This window comes from Canis lupus, chromosome 31, assembly GCF_048164855.1.
Source record: "Canis lupus baileyi chromosome 31, mCanLup2.hap1, whole genome shotgun sequence".
NCBI lineage: Eukaryota > Metazoa > Chordata > Mammalia > Carnivora > Canidae > Canis > Canis lupus.
Window position 1 is genome coordinate 12,474,731 of NC_132868.1, and position 18,707 is coordinate 12,493,437.

The 18,707-nt window shown below is 54.7% G+C and overlaps 1 long non-coding RNA gene across 4 annotated transcripts; it reads right to left on the reverse strand.

The window, feature by feature from the left end:
- Positions 1 to 11,840: 11,840 nt before the first annotated feature.
- Positions 11,841 to 18,704, reverse strand: LOC140621965 (uncharacterized). Of its 4 annotated transcripts, none has more exons than XR_012021712.1 (5): positions 18,346 to 18,704; positions 17,679 to 17,796; positions 17,129 to 17,321; positions 14,548 to 16,145; positions 11,841 to 13,618 (listed from the first exon to the last, which is right to left on the reverse strand). It is a non-coding gene; the product is annotated as an uncharacterized lncRNA (long non-coding RNA). The 4 variants fall into 4 exon arrangements; XR_012021710.1 differs by having other exon boundaries at positions 11,841 to 14,684; positions 15,174 to 16,145; positions 18,346 to 18,697; XR_012021711.1 differs by having other exon boundaries at positions 11,841 to 15,317; positions 15,691 to 16,145; positions 18,346 to 18,688.
- Positions 18,705 to 18,707: the final 3 nt, after the last annotated feature.

Here is an 18,707-nt window from a genome sequence, read left to right on the forward strand (position 1 = left end):
TGCGCCCAGACCAGGCCAGACATTGCAAGAGGCTTCCAGCATCCCCCCATCCTTCACCCACTTCCGGGGGGAAGAGACGGTCTAGAGGTCCCATGTGGTACACTGTGAGCAGCGCCACCACATCTACTACATCCCACAGACGGCACACTCACTGCCTGACTTCAAACCTGGAGAGGTGCTCACAGCGGGAGGAGGACGGCTCCCCGGGACGGGGGACGGGGGACGGTGTGTGCCAACGGCTGTGCGGGCTCCACCTGCTGGCTGCCCACGCAGCCCCTGGCCCAACGGCAGGCCGTAGAGGAGCCAGCAGAGGGGAACGGGCTCTCACATCCAGGGGCCTGGTTATTACCCGCATTTGATGAAGGAGAAGCCAAGGCTCTCATCATCTGTGGAGCATGGCCCGGAGGAAGTGTGCCCGTAATACCCACTGAATGACTCAAGCAGCTTCACACAAAGCCACACTCAGAACCGTCCACGGTCAAGAGATCCCAGGTGTGTGCGCATGTCCGTGCCTCACTGGTGGACAAAGCACTGGCCCACAGTAGCTAGCAGGCTGTCCAGGAGAGCTTGGCTCCCAGAGAGAGGTGGGCTGGATTTCAGCTGGGCCACGGGGAACACGCACACAGTGGCCGGTGCCCCCAGCAGGAGAGGGAAGCCCCACATACATGCACGGTTCCGGGACTTTCTTACATCACTGGGCTGCAGCTCCATTAGGGAAAACTGATCCGTGCCAAGCCGTGCCAAGCCAGCCTCTGCTTCTTTGCAGGGTCGAGGGAGCACTATGGGGTTTGCTCACCATCTATTACTGGGGTGTGTGCAGCCCTCCGTCCTGTGCAATGGGAGCTGTGTGTGTGGAATGAGAATCAGCAAAGTTCACGGCCGCACATGTGTTCTGTGGAGCCCCAGCCGCAGCCCTCGGGCCACTATTTGGGCGCGTGCTGACATTTGAGCGTGTAAGTGTGCAAGCAGATACATTCGTGTGTGAACACAGGAGTCGGGGTAGAAGAATGAGGCAGGGGGTCAGGCAGGAAGGAAAGAGAGCCCACAGGGGGCGTGTGTGTGTGTGTGCGCGTGCACGCAGGAAGCTGGACGTGGCACCTGCCCCCTCCTCTTCCCACGTTGGCAGGACCCACAAGACCAGCCCCTCTGTGCCTCCTGGCATTTTCTGGATCAGCGTCTGGGACATGCCAAAGCTGACCTCGGGCCATGTGTTCTCTGGGACGTCTGGCTTGTATTTTGCTGATTTCTTCCTCTTCTGTTACTTTCTTCACATTTATTGTCCTTTCCTCCATCTAAACTCTGAGAGAAGACATGATGGAGTTTCGCCTCTAAAATACAGCTGTCTAATGCTACAGACCCCCATCAGGGACGGCTGCAGCTGCTTCCAGCAGGTTCCAACGTGTTCCACACATGGGAAAACATTGTGCTCCTCTCTACTCCCTACCACTCTCCTTGCACCTCGTGACTTTGAGGCACTTCATCAGATATGTGCTACTTCTCCAGCTTTGTGTCCCTAGTGGCTGCCCTGGCCCAGACGCTGTGCACCCCTGACCCACCGCCGTGCACCCAGGACCCACCACCATGCACCCCTGACCCACTGCCATGCACTCAGGACCCACTGCTGTGCACCCCTGACCCACCACCGTGCACCCTAACCTGCCGCCATGCACACAGGACCCACCGCCATGTACCCTCGACCCACCACTGTGCACCTCTGACCCGCTGCCGTGCACCCAGGACCTGCTGCACACCGCAGTCTGCTGGAACGGATGTCGTGGCACTGCATGCACCACGTGGTTGGTCCTTCCCTTTGAGGTCTATGCGTATACATCACATATTTTATATCTGTTTATGTTCCAGAACTCAGAATACATTTTAAAATTATTTTTATTTATTCAACAGATTCCTAAGGAAATTGGAAGAAAGGTATGAATGTTCCGTTCCCTCCCAGATCACTCAGCCTCCCTCGTAGGAGGACCTGGTGGCAAGAATTCATTTAGCTTTTGTTTATCTACAAAGTCTTTTTATTTAACCTTCATGGGTGTGCAATATTCTCTGTGACTATGGAATATTCTAGTAGAAAACCCATTATTTTTTCCTGCAATATTCTCTGTGACTATGGAATATTCTAGTAGAAAACCCATTATTTTTTCCTAATTTCCATGGTTCCTGATGAAACATCAGCAGTCGCTCACGTTGCTGTTCTTTCTGTTTGGAGGGACTCGTACTTTGTGATCTGCCCATTTGCTGGTTTTCTTCATTTTTTCCTGCTTGAGGCTCACTGACCCTTTTGGAACCATATGGTTGACTCTCTTATCAAATCTGGGGAAAATTCTAAGCAATATCTTTGAATATTTCTTCTCTTTGCTGCCCCTTTTCCCTCTGGGACTCCAAAGTACATGCAAAATAGACAATTTGTCAGACAGAAGGTATTTTAGACTTCATGGGCCATGTGTTCCGTGTTACAACTACTCATCTCCACCCTGCAGCTCGAAGGCAGAGGTAGATGGTACGTAAAGGAGTGTGCATGGCCGTACTCCAACAAAACTTTATTTACAAAAGCATCTGCTGCTTTGTGCAATCTTCCCACGTGTGCATCTGGGCCTCAGAAATGGGCCCTGCCTTGGGGTGCCGGCCCATCGGGTCTGGGCTGTGAATCACCCTGAGGTCTACACCGCACTGGCACTAGCCAGGCCCATGGGGAGAGAGCCTGCAGCCCTCCCCTGAGGACAGCCTGTGTGCAGCCACAGAGTAGGCCTTCAGCACTGGCCACCCCCACAGGTCACTCACGAAGGGGAGTCGGGGCTTACTGGGTCACAGACACACATGAAGCACAAAGCCCGGCCCCTGTTTATAGGAGAACCTCAACAAATTGCAGCAGTTTACTCCATTTCATTAATTCACTTAGAAATAATGTGTTCCTCCCCCACTATATTCTGGACAGTGTTGTGCACAAAACAGACCGAATCTCCGTCCCCATGGTGCCCACATGGGCCACATGCAAGAGGGGAGCTTGCAGATGATAATCGATGTTGGCAGAGCCCTGCCCAGATAGGTTGGTCATCTCTTCTGTGTGGTACTGGGCATATATCTTGTCTATACACCTGGACCCAACAGCAAGGGAAGCTGCAGAATGTGGCTTTGATGCTGAACTGTGGGGTCCTGACACTCTACTTTCTCACCACCTAGGGATTCCCTTCAGTTTGACTTCCTGTATCCATCATCTCATCTGCACAATGGGTGAATATCCTCCAAGAGTCGCTTCTGTGCCTGGATGACACCTTCCCTGAGCCCTCACCCAAAAAAGGTGGAATATAGGACAAAGGTTGGCTCTGAGGGCCATGGGCCCTGGAGCCAGAGTGGGCCTGGGAAGAGCCAAGGACAAGGAAGGATGCCACTCTGAGGCCATCTTCAAGCCTGTCGCTAGCAGGGCACCTCTTGCATGAGCTCATACTGTTCACAAGGCAGGGCCAGAGGAACAGAGTGTGTGCAAACCAACTCCTGCCTCATCTGTCAAAAATCTTCTCCAGGTGGGGGTGCAGGAGGATTCCACAGTCCAGTGTGCAACAATGTGCAAATGACAAGCTGACTCCCATGAGCTAAATGCCACCATCCGGTAGTTAGGTGGTCCCTGAGCAGGGCAGGAAGGACTGCCCAGGACAAGGGCTAGTGGGCCGCACCAGCCCGAGGTTGCTTGTCCCAACCATTTCCAGCCTCCACGGTGGCCAGGAGTCCATGGGCCGGGCACAGAAGTGTCCCAACAAATGCCTGAGCACCAAATGACGGCAGGGGCTTGGAAGCCGTCAGTGACTGTTGCATCAGCGTTACAGTCGGGAACACAACTTGGGAAAAGTATTTCTTTTCTTTTTTTAGATTTTATTTATTTATTCATGAGAACACACGGAGAGAGAGAGAGAGAGAGAGCCAGAGACACAGGCAGAAGGAGAAGCAGGCTCCATGCAGGGAGCCTGACGTGGGATTCGATTCCGAGTCTCCAGGATCACACCCTGGGCTGAAGGCGGTTCTAAACCACTGAGCCACCCGGGCTACCCAGGAAAAGTATTTCCATTAAACTAGATGACTGACCTCACAGGCTGGTTTCTAGCTTTGCCACTGAAGCTCGTTTATCATTTTTGGAGAAAAGAAACGTGGATGGGCAAAGGCGGGGCTTCCAGAACTGTAACCAGAAAGTGAGCAAAGGGCTTTAAGTTTTACTGAATGGTTGACGGGCACTGGGTGTTATTCTGTATGATAGTAAATTGAACACCAATAAAAAAATAAATTAAAAAAAAAAAAAAAGGAAATATCAGAAGGGGAGACAGAACATGAAGACTCCTAACTCTGGGAAACGAACTAGGGGTGGTGGAAGGGGAGGAGGGCGGGGGGTGGGGGTGAATGGGTGACAGGCACTTAGGGGGGCACTTGACAGGATGAGCACTGGGTGTTATTCTGTATGTTGGTAAATTGAACACCAATAAAAAATAAATTTATTATAAAAAAAAAAAAAAAAAAGTTTTACTGAACTTGCCTCCTACTGGCCAGATCCAGTCAGAGGACCACGCTGGCGCAGTAATGCCCTTCTACCCAAGCCCCACTCCAGAGCCTCGGCTTCCCAGCCAGTGATGCACACTGAGCCAGCGGGCACTCGCATGTCTCTGCTAATGGAAGCATGCACATGCTCCGTCTGCCCCGGGCTCACCCTCGAGTGCCCTCAGCTCTCCTCGAGGTGCAGCTCACCGGTGTCGTAAGGTCTAGCACCACACAGTTCTGGTTGGGGCTGACGGTAACCGGCCTCCCCAACCCTTGTGCACAACCGTGCACTGTCTACCTAACCCGCCCTGTGCTTTCCACCAGCCTACATAGCCAGCTATCAGAAGGCAATCAACAACATCTAGAAACAAAATTGAATCTAGGAACTAAACCTAATTATCTAATTGTCATAATTATTTTAACCCATTCTTGACTCCCTTGGTTTAGTGGCGATGATCAAGCCCTGCCCAAGGATGCCAGAGGCTCTCCTCCGTGTAAGGCTGGAGGCTTCGCCGGCTAAGGGGATACATTGAGCCACCAAAATCTACGCTGAGGAAGAAAGCTTGGGAGCATGGTCGTGGGAGACGGCACTTAGGACTCTTGGTGCCAAGCAACAGAAAGCCTAGACTGGAACTGGCTTCACTCCAGGTGGACTCGTCACCACCAACGACAGGAAGTCCACAGGCAGGTGGCGCCCAGCCTGTGTCCCACTTCCCCGCCTCCCCACGGATCCACCTGTGGGTCCTCTTTCCAGAGGTCACTTCCAGATACTGCATGTCTGGTGGAAACAGAGGTCATTTCTTTCCATTTCTTTTTATCACAAAGAAATCTTTGCAGAATGCTGAGCTGACTTCTTGCATGTCGTAGTGGCCAGCACTGCTCACGTGCACGTGCCCGGGGCTGCCCGCGGTCCTTCCCCTGACTGCACGCCCTGTGCCTGAGGGTGGGCCAGAGCCGGTGACTCACAGAATGCAGCCAACGTGATAGTTTGTCACCTGTGAGGTTAGGCTGCATGGCACTGTCTTGCTCACAGTCTATTTTCACAACAGGAACCGAGCCCTGTCGTCCAGAATTCCTCAAGGGACTAAATTCTGACCCCAGCCATGGAAGTGACCTCGGGAGCAGATCTCTCCCCCCTGGCTCCTTCCAATGACACCACAGCGCTGGCTGCTGGCTTGCAGCCCCACAGGAGACCCCGAAGCCTGGGCTGCACGCAAGCTTCACCCAGACCCACAGCCCACTGGAAGGCTGAGATAATGACCAGGGCTCATTTTAAGCCACTAAGTCTTGAGACAATTTGTTCGGGCAATTGTTAACTAATGCCACGTTTGGGTCATCACAGGACCGGGAGGCTGAGCTGGTGACCGGCTCAGGATGGGTCCCTGGAGCCACAGACACAGTCACCAGGGGGGACTGGCAGGGAGAGGGAACCTGTGGGGTGAGTGTCTCCATTCTTCTCTCAGACACACCTGCTGAGAGCCTGCTTCCCTTTAGGACTGAGGCTGGGTCCTACGTGAGTGTCACAGGCCCCCCGGGATGCTGTGCATCTAGGCCCAGGTGGTGGTGGTGGTGGTGTGGACCATGGCCGTGGCCTCTTGGCCAGCAGGACTGTGGTCTGTCTCACACCCGGCCCCGAGCGGAGATGTGACTGGATGCAGGGCCAGTGACAGCGGGCCGTGATCAGGGGACTTTCCCACAATGTGATTCTGGTCCTCGGCCAGACCTCCTTGAATTCTCAGAAATGGGCCAATGGACTGAACCATGGGAAAGTGGTTGAGTGAGTTCAACTCTGTTTTCATGTCAACTTGCTGGCAGACACTACTGAAGAATATTTTTCCAGTGAGGTGCTTATGAAAAACATTTCTGAGTACCATAAAATCAATTGAGTTTATAAGAGAAAGCTATTGTTCCAGGAAACCTCACTAGAAAATCAGAACAGAGACACAAGAAATAAGCAAAAGCAAGAAAAGCCAGACCAACAAAGGACTCTTTCAGCCCCGACTTTGCAGCGGGTTTGTGCCAGCCCGGGCCGCGCAGGGACGCGCTCCTGGCGCACGTGGACTGCACGGTTGGGGTGGCCTGCACCAACCGTGCTCCCTCTCACTCCAACGGCTGTTTCTGGTGACGTGTCACTGGGAGGTAGGATCGTAATGTGATGGGAGAGGGGTCTTCCAGAAATGATGAGTGAAGGGGAGCCCTGCTCGCTGCCTCTCCCGGCAGCCTCTTTGCCAACAGCCTCCTTCCGCCACAACAGCTGGACCCCCGGGGGTTGCTTGCTGGGAACGAGCTCCTGGTCAGAGACATCCTGGGGAAGCTGGCCGCCCAGGGACCGAGGCAGGAGGACCGAGGCATCGCAGGAGGCAGGTGAGGCCACTCTAATACCCATGTTCCTCAAGACCGTCCCCTTCGTGTCACTTCGCAGGGCACAGGAGCCCGCTGACCGCCCAGGCCACCTGCCTCGACCACAGCAAAACAGCCGACGGACCCAGGGAAACGAAGCGCAATGCTTGTTCACCATGCTCCTGAGCTGAGCTCTGCAGCATTGTGTGCTGCCGTTTTCATGAAAATTGCACCTTCCTTGGGAGTTCTGAGCACAAAATGTTACCCCTTGATATAAAGTAACGTTTCTTTTTATGAGGCAAAACGTCATTTCTAGAATAAATAAAATGTGGAAAATATGAAATGTGTAAGGCAAGCAAAAGCGCGCCCTTGGTCATGGTCAGGAGTAGACCGTCCAGCTGGGCTGCGGCCCCTCGTGGAGAAGCCAGGCAGCCCGCGGTGGGTCGCACGTCCCTGCGAGGACAGACAGACATCAAGGGGACTGGCTGTGCCCCGTGGACACCTCCCGTGTCCTTCTTAAACATGGGGTGACACAGTGTCGGGGGCCGTGGCCTATAAATACCACCAGCCTCTAGAAGCAGCCAGGTTTGCGGGAAAGCCGGACAGGGAATGGAAATGTGCAGACGAGCCTGGAACACCTTATCGCACCAGGAAAGTACCGAGCTACCCAGGTTGGCAGGGCCATGTCAGAGGGACGGGGGGAGGAGGCTCCCAGCAGCTCCCAGCAGCTCCCAGTGGGTCTTATTTAAGCCCCAGGAAGGATGATAATGGCTCAAAACACAGGAACCATGTCAAATCCCAGGGGCAATGTGGAGTCTCAAAACCATAGCCCTTAGTGCCCCCTCTGGAGGGTTCTGAGAATCCACTCACGTGCCCTCGGCCTCTCTTGCCACGTAACTGACAGTGCCAGGGCACATGGCCCTGAGAAGTGTCCCAGCTCCCAGATGAGCGACGATGACAGAGCTCAAACCACGGCTCCCCGAGCCCGCCTGAGCAGCGGCGTCAGCAGCACAGCGGAGAGGACGCAATGCCTCGCGGACACGCACACCTTCCAGCAGTCCCGCTGCTCGGGCCCCAGATGCAGCTGCCAGGGCATCTGACACACGGGGACGAAGGTGCGGGCGAACCAGCTCGGCGGAGGCGCCTTCAGCAAAGCAGGAACCCCGCAAACTCTTCAGGACAAAAGCCCCGTTTCCTCTCCAACGACAAAAAAAAAAAAAAAAAAAAAAATCAGACAGAGGATAAAGGGTAGAGCTGACCCGAAAGATGAACCAAGACAAGAGTCCCGCTGCCATCCGGCCTCGCCCACCACGCCCCGGGACAGCCCGTCCTCTCTCCCGGCAGCTGCTGGAGAGCCCCTGCCCCTCAGCGGCCGGTCCCTGGAAGGAGCCCCCGCATGCAGCAGCGGGTCTGGAGTGGCTGGGCTCCTACGTCACCCCCCTGGGAGTCAGACTCCACGGGCTCAGAGGGCAGGGTCGTGGCTGCACCTCCGCAGCCACGCCTGCCCGCCGAGCCTCCCTGCCTCTGACGCTGCTGAGGCTCCGTCCGTCACGGGAGGCACCGGAGCCGGAAGAGCGCAGGTGAGTCTGTGGACTGCCGTGCCCAGCGGCCCAGCGCACACCACCTGCCAGGTCGCCCGTGCCACCACGGCCCCAGAAGACGGCAATCCCGGGTTGGGAGAGGCAACACCATAGCAACACCAGACCTAGAAAAGTGGATCACAGGCAAACACAGGAAAGTGCTTCAGAGGCGCGAGGCCAGGAAGAGGCGCGTTGATTGTCTGCTGCGCCCGCGCCGGGAGGACCGGCGGCCTGCACAGCTGCCCAGAACCTGCACACGCAAACCAGCTTCTGGGATTCACAGGAAAACACTGAAAAAACACAGGCTTGCTGTTTCTGGGTTTCCTATGAAAACACTGCCTCCCGTGAGTGCCTGCTGTTCTCCATGGAGTGTTTGGCTACAGACGGAGGCGGACATCCCACGCCCCCATGTGCTCTTCTGTCTTGTGGTGGCTGCAAAGAGAAATGTGGGCAAAAAGCACATTTTCAAACCACCAGCTCAATGTGTTTGGGAACTTTTAGTCTGCAGAAAATTTCTCAGCACTCACGATCTTTCAGGGCACTCAGCCTATTCCCCAGGTCCCGAAAACCCCACTAAGAATTTTTTTTTTTAAATTCTTTATTTATTTATGATAGTCACACACAGAGAGAGAGAGAGAGAGGGGCAGAGACACAGGCAGAGGGAGAAGCAGGCTCCATACACTGGGAGCCCGACGTGGGATTCGATCCCGGGTCTCCAGGATCGCGCCCTGGGCCAAAGGCAGGCACCAAACCGCTGCGCCACCCAGGGATCCCCCCACTAAGAATTAAGGAGAAAATCAGCAACCTTCCCTCAATGTTGTGGGAGACGCTCACCTAAACTGTGAAGGTGAGAAGACTCAAAATGAGATCCCATCTCTTCCAACTGGTGGCCGGCATGGACAGTCAGAGGCTCCTGGTGTTTGAGGGGCTTCCATTCTGCCTAGACGACCACCCCTCCCACCCCCATCACAAGACCACCAACAGCCAGCACAGTCATGGGGGTCAGTGGGGGAGTCGGGGGAGATGGACACCCCACACCCCAGGCTTCGAGCCTGCTGCCCCAGGGGGCCAGGACCCCAGAGAATCTGAACCTGTCACAGCATACTAGGTAGTCTGGAGAGCACAGCCTCTGGTGACTTCATGTCTAGTGTTCTCCTGTACCAGCACGTCCCACAGCAAAGATATCAGACAGCCTCTTGCCCCGGGTAGCAGGAAGGCCCTGAGGAGGATCTGAGCTGTGCCAGTTGGCTCAGATGGGGGTCCCCTGGACGCAGTACCAGCCTTGACAGTCATCCCGAGAAGAAAGGTGAGTGTAATGCTGAGCTTTCCTTGGACTGCGGAGCAGAGCTATCCATTCATGTTACCCAGGCTCAAGGAATAATGTCACACACAGGAGCCCCTTTCACATACCATGAAATAGAACAAGTCCTCAGACAAAGGGTTCTCAAATATGGTGCCTAAGTCTTTTGGGGAGTTGGAATAGAAAGATTACACAAACCCTGGGATAGTGTTTGGGTTTGGGCAGTTGGGAGCTTCTGGCATCTCATGAGGAAGCAGCTGGCCCCCACAGGCCTGCAGACACCTTCCCTCCGAGGGAAGACAGCAGGTTGTCAGGATGCCAGGCTGTGAGGCTGCGTCTCTGGAGGAGCAGGTGTGCATCCTTGAGGCAAGAACCCCAAACTTCGAACAAGGCCTAGCCCACCTGCCATGGTTCTGGGTGTGCACACTATGTGCCCAGGAAACCCACCGCTCACGCACATGCCCATGCCAGCAGTGTGTACTGGGTGGGCTAGATGACAGCCGCCATGGAAGTCTGCGGGATGCGAAGACCACCAGGGTTTGGGGAAAGGCCAGGAAGGAAGTGCATAGAGAAGGAGACATCATTTCCAGAAGGTCTGATGTTATAACCATTTAACCTTAGAAAAGATGAAGAAATGTGCTTAGAAGACCTAACGATGTACTATGTTCGGTCACTTTTACAAATGTTTTGTTCTGCTCCTAGATTCCCACCACCAATCCTCCATGAAGTCTAATGTACAGAAAACTGCAGGCAGGGATGCCTGGGTGGCTCGGCAGTTGAATGTCTGCCTTTAGCTCGGGTCATGATCCCAGGGTCCTGGGATTGAGTCCCAGATTGGGCTCCCCGCAGGGAGCCTGTTTCTTCCTCTGCCTATGTCTCTGCTTCTCTCTGTGTGTTTTTTGTGAATAAATAAATAAAATCTTAAACACACACACACACACACACACACACACACAGGCAGTGTGAGTGATAGTGGGAGATGCGCCCCCAAACCACAACTCATCTCCCAGCAAACCGTCCTCCTGCCCGGGCCCCGACTTACTTGTGTTCCCCAGGGCATGGCCAGACCCCTGTACTGTCTCTGCTCCCTCCCTGTCCAGGCCCCCACCCTTAGGCAACTGCAAAGCCCACCAAGGACCTGGCTCATCCCTTCACCCATCAGCTCCATCTGCTGTGCCCAAGACCAAGCACCTGCCATTCCCTGGTGCAGGCCAAGCTGCCATCAACTAATGAGCAAGTGGAAGGCAGCTTGAACACACACGAGTCCTCTCTCCTACCAGATATCAAAGACTATGGTGGTCTAGGCAGGCAGCAGTGCCAAGCTCAAGACACGGCTTCTGAAACCCGAGTGACAAATTCTTACCCCTTCCCAGCAAAGGTTGGGGGGACAGAAGTAGAATCAGAGGGCAAACAGTTTCCTCTTAAATCAATCATATGGAAGCCACGTGCACCATCCTCCCACAGCCCAGTGGCAGAAGCTTTGTTCATGGTCCATGCATAGCTGAAGGGAGGCTGGCAGTGTGGTAGCGGTGGCCTGTCACTGGGAGGGTGAGGCGACAATGGCAGACCTGCCCCTGCTGCCCCGCTGGAGTCAGCTTCTGCCTCCGACGTCAGCAGGGATGCCAGGCAGCCATTTGCTAATGCATTGTGGGTAATGCGAACATTCCCAATGCCACGGACATGTGACAGGAGTAACACATTTACAGGGCAGAGCCCGTTGTTTTATAAGGATAGGCTTTCATTATTGAGGAGCTATCGTCAAAGAATGTAAGACTCTGTTTCAAATCTATCCCATAAAGTTAATATTTTAATCATTAAATAAGTACAAATAGTAATTATTATTTAAATATTTTAATTAATTCTTAAAATTAGACAAAATACACCATACATATTTTGATGAGTGATGCATATTATTTAATGAATAACAATGGACAAAGTGTCTACCTCTGCAGAGGAAAAAGAAAAAATGCTGATCCCTACCTCACACCATATGATAAACAAACTTCAAAAGGGGCCTGGATGGGAAGATTGAAACTGAAAGATAAAGGAGTGATGGGAACACAGCCATAAATCATACACAGAGACGTAAATGACTGTGTCAAAACAATTTACTTCCATTTAGTCAAAAGTACAATTGATAATATTAAATATCATTATTTGGCACTGATTATTAAAAATAGATAAAATAATAATACATATTACTGAACATTATTATTTACTATTAATATTATAATATTAAATATTCTTATCTCCCTAAACTACAAGAAACAGGTTTTGATTTTTTAGGGCCACACTAGAACATCTCTGGTTCTCTGGTTTTGGACTGCTACCTTAAAACTTCAACACGCAATTGCATCATTATTTTTCTGTACATTCTACAGACCTGTCACATCAGTGCTCCCTCCACCACAGTCCTGGTGATCCATGTAACCGGTGGTCAGTGCAGTAGCTGGCAAGTCCCCCAGACACCCTTGTCCAAACAGCCAGTGGCTACAGCATGCCGACACCTAGGCAGTCCTACAGAGAGCCTACAGGGCAGAGAAGTAGGGCCAGTGGCTGCTAGAAACGTTCACAAATAGGAAGTATTCATGTGGAAGTTAAGAAACATTCTTGAAAACATTATTTTCTCCTGCCCACGCAGCAATAACGGACACATCACCTTCCACTTCAGCCTTTAGTGGCACTGTGTATTTTGCCCATATACTGTATTTTCCCTTTAAGACAGTATTTCTTTCTAGTTGCTTTCTCTGTGTTTAAAATTATATCGTGGGGATCCCTGGGTGGCTCAGCAGTTTGGCACCTGCCTTTGGCCCAGGGCATGACCCTGGAGTCCCAGGATCAAGTCCCACATCAGGCTTCCTGCATGGAGCCTGCTTCTCCTCTCTGTGTCTCTGCCTCTCTCTCTCTCTCTCTGTCTCTCATGAATAAATAAATTCTTTTAAAAAATTATATCGTAATGTATAATTACATAGTGACATACAGTCATAATTTGGAATCATATAATGTACAGCATAATCACACGATCATAAATAATTATAATGTCATGAATAACTGTAGGAGTCAGATAGGACAGGTTGTGCTGCTATAACAAACAATCCCAACATCCAGTGGCTTGAACCATGGCCGATTCTCACTCTCACAGTGGGTCCGCCTCGGGCAGCAGGCTGTCTCATCCATGGAGCCCGGCTGAGCCCCTGTCATCTCGGGTGCTGCCCTCTGCCACAGCAGGTGGATGTGCCAGCCAGAGACAGTCACAAGGTCCAGTGCCTCCCTGGCAGCAGGCAAAGGAGCTTGTGTGCAGCATAAAGACACCCCCCCGCCCCGGCCCCGTGCTGGCTGTGAGGAAGGACTCATTGCAACCCTTGACCAGAGGCAAAATGGAGCAGGCTGTGAACCAGAAACATCAGAGCAATCACGCTGGGAAGAGTCCACCACGCCTCCTATGACTGTACGAGCCTTTGGTAAAACCTTGGGAGAGCCAAAGTTCAGAGAATGTGGTCACCACGGGGCTGCCGCTGCTCAGCCAGTTCATCAGCCACCACCCAGGGAGGTCCGCAAAAGGGCCCAATGTTCTGGAGGCCGGCAAAAGTGCAGCCAGCCAGACGGAAGGACCACACAGTGAGAGCAGGTCATCGGCCCCCAGAAGTTAGGGCTGGAAACAGTATAGCATGGTGAGTCCACGGAAACGTGGTGGTGCAGATACCCAAGGCGGGTATTCAGTGGCGCCTATAGTTTGCTCCTTCAGTGATGCCTTCACTCGTGCTGTTGACTGTCCCATCTGCCCCTCTCTGAGGACAGTATGCTCCAGCAGGGCTGATGGGTTTCTTCCCTCCGTGTGCTGGCACACCCCGAAACCTGCCGCAGGGGGCTGGGACATGGGAGATGCTCCATCAGGGCCCCTACACGAACAGTTGTGGCCTTCCAGGTGCAAGAACCCTCCCAATGGCGCCTCCGTACTCTGCTGTTCTTCTATGAAGAACGCCGCGCACACGTCCTCATCAACTCCACATTCACCAAGCCCCTACTGTGTGTTTACTGTGCACCTACCACGTACAAAACAACCTGCCTGAAGCATTCATTCTAGTGCAGGAGGGGAGGGAATAAGGACAAAGAAATGAAGTAATGATACAATGTGCCCGATGGTGATAAAACACAGGAGGGAGACAGGAGAGGACTGGCTCTCACGTACTCCCCTCAGCTGCCCCGGGGCCGGGGTGACCGAGAGGCCTCGTGCAGTTAGGGATGAGGGTGCCATGTGATCCTTCCTGATGGACACACGACACACGGGAGGTGCTCTTGGTCTGGGGGCAGGGGTTCCCCCTTCTGTGGACCTGACAGTGCTGATGAGGCAGTGGGGGGTGGGTGGGGGTCAATATGAAGAAATAAACCCAGGTGAACATGCAGCAGCCCAGGCTCCTGTGCTGTGGGTTGAATGCACACATTGCAGCTTCAACCCCAATACCCCAGAGTGTGCCCTTGTTTGGAAACAGGGTCATCACAGGAGTAACTGGGTAAGGATGTGCTGGAGAGAGAGTGAGCCCTAACCCCAGACAACCGTGTGCCTCTTAGAGGGGGGACCAATACACACACAGGGAGAGCGCCAGGCGAGCATGATGGGTCCAGACCCCAGGTGGCCAGCAGCCACCCAAGGCCAGAGCGAGGCTGGAGTAGGGCCTGCCTCATGCCTCCGGGGCACCAGTCCCGCCAAGGGCTTGGTCTTGGGCGTCTCCCCGCCAGACCCCAGAGAGACACCCACTTTGTGGCACTTTGTGATGCAGCCCAGGAACATGGACACACCTCCTCCACTTGGGTCTCCGAGCCCTGCATGTTGGCGGTCAGCCCCGCGGAGGAGAAGGTGCCGTGTCCCGCTGAGCATCAGGGATCACAGTTCCTTACAGGAGCTTTTGTGTCACGGGCAATAAGAGCGTCTCTTTCTGCCATATTTAAGCAGAAAATGAAAAGGTTGCTAAATGTAGAAGTAATTTTGACTGAGTCATTGATCTGGATACTTTTAAAGTAAAACAGTAAGTATTTCTGTCACACTTTGAAGTCGAGTTCTGTGGTCCCCTCTCCTCCCCGAGGGTTATTTTATAGCCATTAAGAATGTGTTCCTTTTATCTGGGGCCTTCAATTAATTGAATTTCAAAAATACTCTGAAATGGTTTTTTTTATATAAAAATCAGCTAAGTCCTGGAGGACATTCCTGTATGATTTACCGCCACAATAATTAAAAGCCTGTGCTTTACACCGGTCACCGTTGGAGCGCCGCCAGCTGCACGGAGGTTTACGGCACCATCTGTAAGGCCCCCAGGGTCGGGAGGACACTGCTCAGGGTGGCAGCATGCACTCCCGAATCCCCTTCAAGGGGACACAGCAGCGTTCGCAAGGCAGCGAAAGGTACAGCAATTCGGCGCCTCACTTACAGACCAGCCAACGTGGGCACAGGGTCCCTGCGTTCGTGAGTTCTATGTGAGGGCACTGCGGTCACAGCCCACACACACCTCCGACCCGGGGTGGAGAGGTCATCATGCCAAATCTCGGAGGGCAGCTCAGGCCGAGAGCAGCACCTGGGAGGGCAGGGGGGTCACAGTGCACTCGGCTCATGAAGGACCAGGACAGCCGCCAACCCCGCTGCACCTGCACCCACACCTCTGCCTCTCTTCTCTGCTAATGGCTCTCGTCAACGTCCACATGTGACCGTAGCGTTTGTGTGTGACTTCTAGGGAGCAGTGCACGTGAACGAGGCAGTCCAGAAGCATACCCCGCTCCTTTCCTGCTGCGAGCTCTGGCAGGATGCCCCGTGAGGCTCCGTTGGGGGGCCCCCCACCTGTTGTTAAGTGTTTCTGAAATCCCTGACCCAAGGATGAGCTCCTGCCCCTGGAGCCCTCAACCCTCCTTTTTCCATTCTCTAGACCCTCCTTCCTGCCCCTCTGTTGGGACCTTCATGTGCAAACTCCAGGCCATGACGTCCACCACTACTGGCTCTATGATGTGAAGTTCCATCCTCGGGTTTGGATGCATTCCCTAGCCCGGCGTTGGTGATTCCAGCCTGCAGTGGGCAAATGTCTCAAGTTTAACCATACAGACTACAGACACTGTTTGAATGAACAGCCTCTCACTTTTAAGAGAAGAAACCTCCCTGCAGTGTGCGGGTATGTTTCAGCATTACAAACAGGACATGGCATTTCTGACACAAGGAGAAAAAAACCCTTCCCAACTCCTGCACCCCTGGCCTCCTTCCAAGCTCATGAGGGGTGGGGTGAGCAGGAGAGGAAAACGTGACACAGGAGGCACGGCCGTCAGTCCACACGAGATCACTCTGAGCTGCAACCACTTGTACCTCTGATCGACGGCCAGGGTCACATTGCTGTCCTGAACCCAGGCACCCCTCGGCTCTGAAAAAGAAGTCACTCTGATTTTCTGCTTTAGATATTTTTGTTGGACCCCTACCCCCTCTTCCTGCAGCCCCAGGTGAGAAACAGGTCTCATTCAAAGATGAGAGATACGGCTGGCTCTCCCCTCAACACTCTTAGACCTGGGCCCCAGACACTGCTTTGCTGCGAAGTCAGGCCAAGGAGGCCCAGAAGGCCAGGCCTTTCCAAAGACAAGGGCATCTGTGGGACACGGTGCCCAGTGGTACCAAGAGGTCCTTCTGGGGCCTTGCTCCCAGGGGCCCCCGGACCTCAGCAGGAGCCTCTGGGCCCTCCTGGGTCCCCAGGAAGGTGGGACAGGCTGTGGATCCCCCACCGATGGCAGGCAGCAGGCAGCAATTGGGCCAGCACAGCCTTCTCCACCACCAGATGCCTCTGCATGTTGCTGCAACGTCCAGGCAAGGGGGGGATGCAGCAGCAGGGCCAAGCCCTGGGGGCACGGAGACTTCTGTTTCAGATTGCATAGGGCAGCTCTGCCAGCAGCAAAAACAAAAGACGGATTGAGAGACAATGGATCTGTAAGGGAAGCAAGCCCTGACCAAAGGTGGGGCGCAGTGGTGGGCACAGCTGGCAGCCTCGTCACTGTGCAGAGTGCGCGCCAGGGCTCGCCCTCAGCCAGCCCCTGGAGCCGTGTGGTCCCTCAGAGGTGGCCACAGCTGCAGACTGGCTTTCTGGATTGATCACTCACCCTGATGCCAAAGAGGGATGCTCCCTGGGGCATTTCCCTCGTTTCCTCAGAGCACCTACCCAGGAGGCTCCCTGAGGGTGGCAGTGGAGCCAGGGGCCGAGGAGCAGAGGATGGCCACCGAGGCTTCTGGTCGGTTGGCCAAGGACCTGGGCAAGGTCAGGCCTGGCAGTGGCCAAATAATGCGACACTGATGACAGGCTCTCAGGGAGTGCAGTGAAAGGAGAAGCTGCGTCCCAGGGAAGGGCGGTGGATCCCCTACCTTCCAGGGTAGTGCTGTCTCCAGGGCACGCATGCTGCCGTCCGGGCTCTGGGCCCCCGGAGGACGCAGCGCCTCTTGGGCAGCCAGTCGCCCTCCGCTCCTCTTGGGCCTTGATGCTTCTCACCCGTGCGCTGCCGCTGCTGTTGTTAAAAGGCCCTGGTGAATGCAGAACCAGTCTATCTCCAAATCGAGGCTGTAGACACAAACATGCCTTGCTTATCTGCAGCTATGAAAAGAATCCGAGTCCCAGGTGAGCCCAGCAGGGAGGGATTGGCATGCTTGCCCCAGGGCCCTGCCAAGACCTTCCTGTGGCCGGGAGAGGGAGGAAGACACTGAGGGCAGGGCAGGGACAGAGGGCAGCCCCCTCCCCACACGGCCCATTGGGTCCTTCTTCCACTTCCTTCTGGCTGCCCTGAGAATGTTTCCCGACCTCCCTACACAGAGGGCTCCCCTCCCACATCCCCCTCCATTCAACCCAGGTACATGGAAGGGCACACGGATGTTGCACATCTGAATGGAGCCTGTAGGCCCATAGCCACAGGAAGCCCACCTTCATGTTTTCAGAGCAACCCCAGGACCAGAGCTGTGTCCTTCCCAGAGACCAGCAGAAGCTCTGGACTCAGCTCAGGGCCAGGAAGCCGGGGACTGCTGGCTCTCCTCTTTCTGCTCTGCAGAGGACACGGAAGTGTGCCAGAGGACTGGAGACAAACACCAACCCCCTACCCCCTCACCCCTCTACCCCTGAACCCCCACCCCTGCGCTGCTGGGGCAGCAAGGACATGTGCAGGCCTTCCCGCTGCTACAGAGAGCTTTCAAGAAAAAGAAGGCGGTGGGGGGGTGGATGGTAATAACTTTTTTAGACATTATCCAATCAACACATCTTCAATGTCACTACAAGGCCACAGATTGTGAAGAGAACTTCATGGTTCTGAACGGATGGGGGAGGGGGTCAGGGCCAGAAGTGCCCCCCTGAGGGACCTGGGACTTGCCTACCCAGGATGACTTCCATCCTGGACTCAGGTTGCAGAAGCCACAGGCTATTCAGGGGGAGGTGTGTCCCCAGGCCAGAGGCCCAGCCCAGGACCGCTCTGGACTGCCCTGAGAAAGCTCCCAGGTCAGGCCCCCACCGGGGGAAGGTCACAGGCCTGCTGGCCCCCAAGCACTTTCTGTTACCTGGGAACACCCACCTCCAGCCACCCAAGCCCTAGCACCCTCACCAAGTCAACCGCTGCTGCCCAAGCAGCTGGAGCGGGCAGGGGCCGCGGACGGTAGCCAGTGAAGCAGCCTCCCTTAGGGTGAAGGGGCCATACGGATGGGGGGGGGCGCAGTGCGGGCCAGAGAGCCGAGGGCGGGAGCCTGGCGGCCTAGCCTCCTGCCCAGCCGCCCTCAGCCAGCTGTCCGGAGCGGGGGACACCACGGCCAGGGGGGCTCAGGAGACCTGGGGCCGGCGGCTTCCTCTGGCCCAAGCCGCCAGGGTTCGGCCAGATGAGGGCTGCGTGCCTTCCCGCGGCCTTGCTGCGGCTGGGCTGCCTCCCCCGCGCAGGGCGCCCCCGCCCCCGCCCCCGCCGCCGCCCCCGCC